Source organism: Oncorhynchus gorbuscha, unplaced genomic scaffold (assembly GCF_021184085.1).
Source record: "Oncorhynchus gorbuscha isolate QuinsamMale2020 ecotype Even-year unplaced genomic scaffold, OgorEven_v1.0 Un_scaffold_1602, whole genome shotgun sequence".
Lineage (NCBI taxonomy): Eukaryota > Metazoa > Chordata > Actinopteri > Salmoniformes > Salmonidae > Oncorhynchus > Oncorhynchus gorbuscha.
The window spans coordinates 88,159-99,249 of NW_025746333.1; positions in this window are offsets into that span (position 1 = coordinate 88,159).

An 11,091-nucleotide genomic window follows, 5' to 3' on the forward strand; every position below is an offset into this window, starting at 1 on the left:
CACATTGTGGTTTTAACTGAAAACATCTCAGATACTGTCACATCGGGGGTGACGGTGACAACGGGCCCTCTTCCTGTTCATAACACTGTAACAGCGGCAGGTAGCCTCGCGGTGAAGAGCGTCGGGCCAGTAACCCGAAAGGTTGCCCTGTCGAATCCCCGAGCTGACTAGGTAATACATCTGTTGATGTGCCCTCGAGCAAGGAAGACACTTAACCCCAATGGCTCTGGATAAGAGCTTAAATGACTCAAATGGTCATGTACTGTGACAGGTCAGTGCGATTCCTGTTCTTAGGTGATGCTTATTACTGTGACAGGTCAGTGCTATTCCTGTTCATAGGTGATGCTTATTACTGTGACAGGTCAGTGCTATTCCTGTTCATAAGTGATGCTTATTACTGTGACAGGTCAGTGCTATTCCTGTTCATAGGTGATGCTTATTACTGTGACAGGTCAGTGCTATTCCTGTTCATAAGTGATGCTTATTACTGTGACAGGTCAGTGCTATTCCTGTTCATAGGTGATGCTTATTACTATAACAGGAGATCAGTGCTATTCCTGTTCATAGGTGATGCGTATTACTATAACAGATCAGTGCTATTCCTGTTCATAGGTGATGCTTATTACTATAACAGGAGATCAGTGCTATTCCTGTTCATAGGTGATGCTTATTACTATAACAGATCAGTGCTATTCCTGTTCATAGGTGATGCTTATTACTATAACAGATCAGTGCTATTCCTGTTCATAAGTGATGCTTATTACTGTGACAGGAGATCAGTGCTATTCCTGTTCATAACTGATGCTTATTACTGTGACAGGAGATCAGTGCTATTCCTGTTCATAACTGATGCTTATGACTGTGACAGGAGATCAGTGCTATTCCTGTTCATAACTGATGCTTATTACTGTGACAGGAGATCAGTGCTATTCCTGTTCATAAGTGATGCTTATTACTGTGACAGGAGATCAGTGCTATTCCTGTTCATAACTGATGCTTATTACTGTGACAGGAGATCAGTGCTATTCCTGTTCATAACTGATGCTTATTACTGTGACAGGAGATCAGTGCTATTCCTGTTCATAACTGATGCGTATTACTGTGACAGGAGATCAGTGCTATTCCTGTTCATAACTGATGCTTATTACTGTGACAGGTCAGTGCTATTCCTGTTCATAGGTGATGCGTATTACTGTGACAGGTCAGTGCTATTCCTGTTCATAGGTGATGCGTATTACTGTGACAGATCAGTGCTATTCCTGTTCATAAGTGATGCTTATTACTGTGACAGGAGATCAGTGCTATTCCTGTTCATAGGTGATGCTTATTACTATAACAGATCAGTGCTATTCCTGTTCATAGGTGATGCTTATTACTATAACAGGAGATCAGTGCTATTCCTGTTCATAGGTGATGCGTATTACTATAACAGATCAGTGCTATTCCTGTTCATAGGTGATGCTTATTACTGTAACAGATCAGTGCTATTCCTGTTCATAAGTGATGCTTATTACTGTGACAGGAGATCAGTGCTATTCCTGTTCATAACTGATGCTTATTACTGTGACAGGAGATCAGTGCTATAACTAGAATCTTAGGAAATCATCATCTCGGAGACATCTGTGAGTGGCATTGAGTGACATAGGGTCCTATTCCTGCCTATAAGGGATGCTACATAACAGGTTATAATACCATAACAACATGGCCATCACATGCTTACAGACAAAGGTACTACACAGAAGAAGTTGCCCCTAGGCATTGATTCTGGGTCAGACATTAGTTGCATCCCCCTACCAGTTAAAATTACTGTTGGGGCTAGGTGATCTGATCCTAGATCTGTGGTTCGGGACAACGGTAGAAATTCCCACCAAGGGCAATGTGACGAGGAGATATAACTGGACAGAGATGAGAGACGTATAGTGAATAGGTTGTACCCTGCCTTTGACCAGGCCCCATAGGGGATCAATCAGAGATACTGTGAGTTAGAGAGAGATACTGTTTACTGGGACCTGGATGAAAAACTGCTGTCTTTAAGGCACTTTATTAAACACACACACACACACACACACACACACACACACACACACACACACACACACACACACACACACACACACACACACACACACACACACACACACACACACACACACACACACACACACACACACACACACACACACACACATCTAAGACAAACAGACAAACCCTACAGGTAACTTTAGGCAGTTATCTGTATGTAAATGGCCGTTTGGGGGACACACCCCCACAGTGAGTTCCGGTGAGTCAGGATGCCTTTCCCTCTGTGGCCTCCAGGGGGCAGCATGGTACTGTGTGTGTTTGGGAGACTGGTCATTATGAATGAGTAACATGATTATTAACAGACACTTATGTCTCTGTGTGACTGAGAGGATTCATTCATAAATCCTACTGTGAGGTTGTGTGCGTGCTTGTGAGTGTGTGTTTCAGTTAATTGTTTGACTGTATTTGATGGGCCATTATTAAAGAGTGGTATTGGGAACCACCCCTTGTACACATGCACACACACACACACACACACAATCTCTAGGAATGGAAATGAGATTGTAGGACCCAGCTCTGTGCGGCTGTACATGTATGGGTCTGTATTTTGTAGATTGTTTTTTGAATTAAAATACTAATAATTAATAACTGTCATTTTCTCTGTGGGTGTGTTTGGAGGGGGGGGGACGTAATGGATCTCCTTGCTGACATGTGTCCTGAGTCTGTCTGTTTATTGATACTCTGTCTCCCCCTATTGGTCGTGGTGAGCAGCGCTCTTCAGTTCTGAAGCTCCGTCTTCACTCATCGCCTGGTGAGGAGCTATGAAATATGGTTCTCTAAGGTATCAGGAAGCCTGGTGAGGAGCTATGAAATATGGTTCTCTAAGGTATCAGGAAGCCTGGTGAGGAGCTATGAAATATGGTCCTCTAAGGTATCAGGAAGCCTGGTGAGGAGCTATGAAATATGGTTCTCTAAGGTATCAGGAAGCCTGGTGAGGAGCTATGAAATATGGTTCTCTAAGGTATCAGGAAGCCTGGTGAGGAGCTATGAAATATGGTTCTCTAAGGTATCAGAAAGCCTGGTGAGGAGCTATGAAATATGGTTCTCTAAGGTATCAGGAAGCCTGGTGAGGAGCTATGAAATATGGTTCTCTAAGGTATCAGAAAGCCTGGTGAGGAGCTATGAAATATGGTTCTCTAAGGTATCAGGAAGCCTGGTGAGGAGCTATGAAATATGGTTCTCTAAGGTATCAGGAAGCCTGGTGAGGAGCTATGAAATATGGTTCTCTAAGGTATCAGGAAGCCTGGTGAGGAGCTCTGAAATATGGTTCTCTAAGGTATCAGGAAGCCGTTGAACCAGAAACACACTAGAGAATCTTCGCTTTCACAACCGGAGACAACCGTCCTCGCTTTCACAACCGGAGACAACCGTCCTCGCATTCACAACCGGAGACAACCGTCCTCGCATTCACAACCGGAGACAACCGTCCTCGCTTTCCAACCGGAGACGACCGTCTCGTTCTCACAACCGGAGACGACCGTCCTCGCTTTCACAACCGGAGACGACCGTTCTCGCTTTCACAACCGGAGACGACCGTCCCGCTTTCACAACCGGAGACGGCCGTCCCGCTTTCACAACCGGAGACAACCGTCCCCTTTCACAACCGGAGACAACCGTCCCGCTTTCACAACCGGAGACAACCGTCCCGCTTTCACAACCGGAGACAACCGTCCCCTTTCACAACCGGAGACAACCGGTTTTCACAACCGGAGACAATCCCGCTTTCACAACCGGAGACAACCGTCCCAGCTTTCACAACCAGAGACAACCGTCCTCGCTTTCACAACCGGAGACAACCGTCCTCGCTTTCACAACCGGAGACAACCGTCCCCGCTTTCACAACCGGAGACAACCGTCCCCGCTTTCACAACCGGAGACAACCGTCCCCTTTCACAACCGGAGACAACCGTCCCCGCTTTCACAACCGGAGACAACCGTCCCGCTTTCACAACCGGAGACAACCGTCCCCGCTTTCACAACCGGAGACGACCGTCCTCGCTTTCACAACCGGAGACGACCGTCCTCGCTTTCACATCTTTTGTGATGACAGGACCACACTAAACTTTCAAGCCCTCTGTTTTGCTGGCTTTTAGCTAATTAAACATATTTTAAAACGGTTTATCATTCAGAAAAAATCTTTATTTAAATGTGTAGTATCTGGGATCTACATCTGTTTATATTAGTTACTGTGCTGTTACTAAGCAGTAATGTATTACGGCAGTGTTACGTTACTACACCTAATAGGAAATGCACATGCGCACTGGGGTGCCGCGAACTGTAGAGCTCAAGGATTTTTTTGACTAAACGAAAACTAACTGTACTCCCGTCTCCTGCCTGGTCATTTCTCCACAACACAAATATTACAAAATGTATTACTTTTTTCACCACATAAACAACTGCCATCTTGCCTGAAAATATAAACATTAATCTCCCCTCTTTTTTTTTTGAATTCTTCCTGTTTTGATTGGTCTGCCAACAACCCATTGACATTGAGGAGCTGCTCCAATGTTTAAAGATCAGGTATTCCACACTATGCAACATATATTACATGAATGTTATTGTCAGAATACTGAGGATCCCTGAAGGAAAGAGCTTGTAAGTGTAGGAAGGATTTTGATATGGTTCGCATCTGTTTAGGCTTTGTTTGACTATTAGGCGTTTAAAAAAAAAATAGTATTAAATCTAACAGGAATATAGGACATCTGTGGTGATTTATGATTATTGTTAGGATTAAGACAGATTATTGTTAGGATTAAGACAGATTATTGTAAGGATTAAGACAGATTATTGTAAGGATTAAGACAGATTATTGTAAGGATTAAGACAGATTATTGTAAGGATTAAGACAGATTATTGTAAGGATTAAGACTGATTATTGTAAGGATTAAGACGGATTATTGTAAGGATTAAGACGGATTATTGTAAGGATTAAGACAGATTATTGTAAGGATTAAGACAGATTATTGTAAGGATTAAGACAGATTATTGTAAGGATTAAGACGGATTATTGTAAGGATTAAGACGGATTATTGTAAGGATTAAGACGGATTATTGTAAGGATTAAGACGGATTATTGTAAGGATTAAGACGGATTATTGTAAGGATTAAGACGGATTATTGTAAGGATTAAGACGGATTATTGTAAGGATTAAGACGGATTATTGTAAGGATTAAGACGGATTATTGTAAGGATTAAAACGGATTGATTAAGGATTAAGACGGATTGATTAAGGATTAAGACGGATTGATTAAGGATTAAGACGGATTGATTAAGGATTAAGACAGATTATTGTAAGGATTAAGACGGATTATTGTAAGGATTAAGACGGATTATTGTAAGGATTAAGACGGATTATTGTAAGGATTAAGACGGATTATTGTAAGGATTAAGACGGATTATTGTAAGGATTAAGACGGATTATTGTAAGGATAAGACGGATTATTGTAAGGATTAAGACGGATTATTGTAAGGATTAAGACGGATTATTGTAAGGATTAAGACGGATTATTGTAAGGATTAAAACGGATTGATTAAGGATTAAGACGGATTGATTAAGGATTAAGACGGATTGATTAAGGATTAAGACGGATTGATTAAGGATTAAGACAGATTATTGTAAGGATTAAGACGGATTATTGTAAGGATTAAGACGGATTATTGTAAGGATTAAGACGGATTATTGTAAGGATTAAGACGGATTATTGTAAGGATTAAGACGGATTATTGTAAGGATTAAGACGGATTATTGTAAGGATAAGACGGATTATTGTAAGGATTAAGACGGATTATTGTAAGGATTAAGACGGATTATTGTAAGGATTAAGACGGATTATTGTAAGGATTAAGACGGATTATTGTAAGGATTAAGACGGATTATTGTAAGGATTAAGACGGATTGATTAAGGATTAAGACGGATTGATTAAGGATTAAGGCGGATTGATTAAGGATTAAGGCGGATTGATTAAGGATTAAGGCGGATTGATTAAGGATTACGACGGATTGATTAAGGATTAAGACGGATTATTGTAAGGATTAAGACGGATTGATTAAGGATTAAGACAGATTATTGTAAGGATTAAGACAGATTATTGTAAGGATTAAAACAGATTGATTAAGGATTAAGACAGATTATTGTAAGGATTAAGACTGATTGATTAAGGATTAAGACAGATTATTGTAAGGATTAAGACAGATTGATTAAGGAAATGTAAGGACTTTGCCACTTACAGACATGTTTCGTCTAAAATCAATGATTTTTAGATGGTCAAACAGTGAGACGCTTAGTGGCATTTTGAGAGATAGGAGAGAAAGGAATTACTGTTTAAATCGGTAAATATATATATTTAAGAAAATATATAAACAGCACAGATACTTCTTAAACTAGGTAAGACACTTGACAGAGAATTGACACAGGATTGAGATGAATGGATGCCAAAGGGAGAATTGGACATACATAATAATGTTAGGTAGGATTAGTAAATTAAACTTATTTTCTAAGTCATTATTTAGGGTATATAAGGTTGTTACCTGGGCAGAGCCAGGTATCAAAAGGGGGGTGGGTAAGTTAGTGGCCTATTGGATAAGAAACATAATTCAAATAAAATAATTTAGCTAACAAATAGGGCACTATAGTAGTAGTGCTCTCTATGGGGAAGAGGTTATCATTTAGGCCACTAGTAGTAGTTCTCTCTATGGAGAAGAGGGTATCATTTAGGCCACTAGTAGTAGTTCTCTCTATGGAGAAGAGGTTATCATTTAGGCCACTAGTAGTAGTGCTCTCTATGGAGAAGAGGGTATCATTTAGGCCACTAGTAGTAGTTCTCTCTATGGAGAAGAGGTTATCATTTAGGCCACTAGTAGTAGTTCTCTCTATGGAGAAGAGGGTATCATTTAGGCCACTAGTAGTAGTGCTCTCTATGGGGAAGAGGTTATCATTTAGGCCACTAGTAGTAGTTCTCTCTATGGAGAAGAGGTTATCATTTAGGCCACTAGTAGTAGTTCTCTCTATGGAGAAGAGGGTATCATTTAGGCCACTAGTAGTAGTTCTCTCTATGGGGAAGAGGGTATCATTTAGGCCACTAGTAGTAGTTCTCTCTATGGAGAAGAGGGTATCATTTAGGCCACTAGTAGTAGTGCTCTCTATGGGGAAGAGGTTATCATTTAGGCCACTAGTAGTAGTTCTCTCTATGGAGAAGAGGTTATCATTTAGGCCACTAGTAGTAGTTCTCTCTATGGAGAAGAGGGTATCATTTAGGCCACTAGTAGTAGTTCTCTCTATGGAGAAGAGGTTATCATTTAGGCCACTAGTAGTAGTTCTCTCTATGGAGAAGAGGGTATCATTTAGGCCACTAGTAGTAGTTCTCTCTATGGAGAAGAGGTTATCATTTAGGCCACTAGTAGTAGTTCTCTCTATGGGGAAGAGGGTATCATTTAGGGTGCTTTCAGTCAACGCCTGACATATAACAAGGTCTGACTTCTTGTGTCAATCAACACCTCTTTCTTTCTTCTGTCTTTCACATTCTCTCTCTCTCTCTCTCTCTCTTTCCTTTCTCTCTCTCTCTCTCTCTCTCTCTCTCTCTCTCTCTCTCTCTTTCCTTTCTCTCTCTCTCTTTCCTTTCTCTCTTCTCTCTTTCCTTTCTCTCTATCCTCTCTCTCTCCTCTCTCTCTTTCCTCTCTCCTCTCTCTCTTTCCTCTCTCTCTATTCTCTCTCTTTCCTTTCTCTCTATCCTCTCTCTCTCCTTTCGCTCTCTCCTCTCTCTCTCCTTTCGCTCTCTCTTTCCTTTCTCTCTCTCCTCTCTCTCTCCTTTCTTTCTCTCTCTATCCTCTCTCCTCTCTCTCTCCTTTCTTTCTCTCTCTTTCTCTATCCTCTCTTTCCTCTCTCTCTCTATCCTCTTTCCTTTCTCTCTCTCTCTCTCTCTATCCTCTTTCCTTTCTCTCTCTCTCTCTATCCTCTTTCCTTTCTCTCTCTCTCTCTCTCTATCCTCTTTCCTTTCTCTCTCTCTCTCTATCCTCTTTCCTTTCTCTCTCTCTCTCTATCCTCTTTCCTTTCTCTCTCTCTCTCTATCCTCTTTCCTTTCTCTCTCTCTCTCTATCCTCTTTCCTTTCTCTATCCTCTCTCACCTCTCTTTCTCTCTCCTCTCTCTCTCCTTTCTTTCTCTCTCTATCCTCTCTCTCTCGCCTCTCTCTCGCCTCTCTCTCTCGCCTCTCTCTCTGACGCCAACACATTAGAATAAATGTAGTTTCTATAAAGACAACAATCAGCGTATGACGAAAATGGGAAAAACCAACGGGAGTGTTGAGAGCTGAGTACTTCAGAAACAATGTTCAGGGTCACATACACTCTACGCTGTCAGAGTCAACAATAAAGAGACACCTAACATCCTTCAGGGTCACATACACACTACGCTGTCAGAGTCAACAATAAAGAGACACCTAACATCCTTCAGGGTCACATACACACTACGCTGTCAGAGTCAACAATAAAGAGACACCAAACATCCTTCATCTCTCCGTTCTTCCATTCATCCACCTCACGTCGCCCTTTCAATGAAACACCTACACTGTGCACGTACGTGTCTGATTTTCCTGGAGTCCAATCAAATCAAATGTTATTGGTCACATACACATATTTAGCAGATGTTATTGCGGGTGTAGAGAAATGCTTGTGTTTCTAGCTCCAACAGAGCAGTAATATCTAATAGTTCACAACAATACACAGAAATATACTAAAATATACTAACTAAATTCACATCACTGTTACATTTCTGGACAACATCAGAGCAGTAAGCAGTAAGCAGTACAGTACAGACTGACAGTGACTGACTGACTGACTGACAGTGACTGACTGAGTGACAGACAGTCTGTCTGTCTGTCTGTCTGTCTGTCTGTCTGTCTGTCTGTCTGTCTGTCTGTCTGTCTGTCTGTCTGTCTGTCTGTCTGTCTGTCTGTCTGTCTGTCTGTCTGTCTGTCTGTCTGTCTGTCTGTCTGTCTGTCTGTCTGTCTGTCTGTCTGTCTGTCTGTCTGTCTGTCTGTCTGTCTGTCTGTCTGTCTGTCTGTCTGTCTGTCTGTCTGTCTGTCTGTCTGTCTGTCTGTCTGTCTGTCTGTCTGTCTGTCTGTCTGTCTGTCTGTCTGTCTGTCTGTCTGTCTGTCTGTCTGTCTGTCTGTCTGTCTGTCTGTCTGTCTGTCTGTCTGTCTGTCTGTCTGTCTGTCTGTCTGTCTGTCTGTCTGTCTGTCTGTCTGTCTGTCTGTCTGTCTGTCTGTCTGTCTGTCTGTCTGTCTGTCTGTCTGTCTGTCTGTCTGTCTGTCTGTCTGTCTGTCTGTCTGTCTGTCTGTCTGTCTGTCTGTCTGTCTGTCTGTCTGTCTGTCTGTCTGTCTGTCTGTCTGTCTGTCTGTCTGTCTGTCTGTCTGTCTGTCTGTCTGTCTGTCTGTCTGTCTGTCTGTCTGTCTGTCTGTCTGTCTGTCTGTCTGTCTGTCTGTCTGTCTGTCTGTCTGTCTGTCTGTCTGTCTGTCTGTCTGTCTGTCTGTCTGTCTGTCTGTCTGTGAAAGGTTAGACCTAACAGGAAGCAGTATAGTACAGACAGACAGACAGAAAGGAAAGGTTAGACCTAACAGGAAGCAGTATAGTACAGACAGACAGACAGAAAGGAAAGGTTAGACCTAACAGGAAGCAGTAGGAGTACAGACAGACAGACAGAAAAGGTTAGACCTAACAGGAAGCAGTATAGTACAGACAGACAGACAGAGAGGAAAGGTTAGACCTAACAGGAAGCAGTATAGTACAGACAGACAGACAGGAAAGGTTAGACCTAACAGGAAGCAGTAGGAGTACAGACAGACAGACAGAAAAGGTTAGACCTAACAGGAAGCAGTAGGAGTACAGACAGACAGACAGAAAAGGTTAGACCTAACAGGAAGCAGTATAGTACAGACAGACAGACAGAAAGGAAAGGTTAGACCTAACAGGAAGCAGTATAGTACAGACAGACAGACAGAAAGGAAAGGTTAGACCTAACAGGAAGCAGTAGGAGTACAGACAGACAGACAAAAGGTTAGACCTAACAGGAAGCAGTATAGTACAGACAGACAGACAGAGAGGAAAGGTTAGACCTAACAGGAAGCAGTATAGTACAGACAGACAGACAGGAAAGGTTAGACCTAACAGGAAGCAGTAGGAGTACAGACAGACAGAAAAGGTTAGACCTAACAGGAAGCAGTAGGAGTACAGACAGACAGACAGAAAAGGTTAGACCTAACAGGAAGCAGTATAGTACAGACAGACAGACAGAAAAGGTTAGACCTAACAGGAAGCAGTATAGTACAGACAGACAGACAGAGAGGAAAGGTTAGACCTAACAGGAAGCAGTAGAGTACAGACAGACAGAAAGGAAAGGTTAGACCTAACAGGAAGCAGTAGGAGTACAGACAGACAGAAAGGAAAGGTTAGACCTAACAGGAAGCAGTAGGAGTACAGACAGACAGACAGAAAGGAAAGGTTAGACCTAACAGGAAGCAGTAGGAGTACAGACAGACAGACAGAAAGGAAAGGTTAGACCTAACAGGAAGCAGTAGGAGTACAGACAGACAGACAGAAAGGAAAGGTTAGACCTAACAGGAAGCAGTAGGAGTACAGACAGACAGACAGAAAGGAAAGGTTAGACCTAACAGGAAGCAGTAGGAGTACAGACAGACAGACAGAAAAGGTTAGACCTAACAGGAAGCAGTATAGTACAGACAGACAGACAGAGAGGAAAGGTTAGACCTAACAGGAAGCAGTATAGTACAGACAGACAGACAGGAAAGGTTAGACCTAACAGGAAGCAGTAGGAGTACAGACAGACAGACAGAAAAGGTTAGACCTAACAGGAAGCAGTAGGAGTACAGACAGACAGACAGAAAAGGTTAGACCTAACAGGAAGCAGTATAGTACAGACAGACAGACAGAAAAGGTTAGACCTAACAGGAAGCAGTATAGTACAGACAGACAGACAGAGAGGAAAGGTTAGACCTA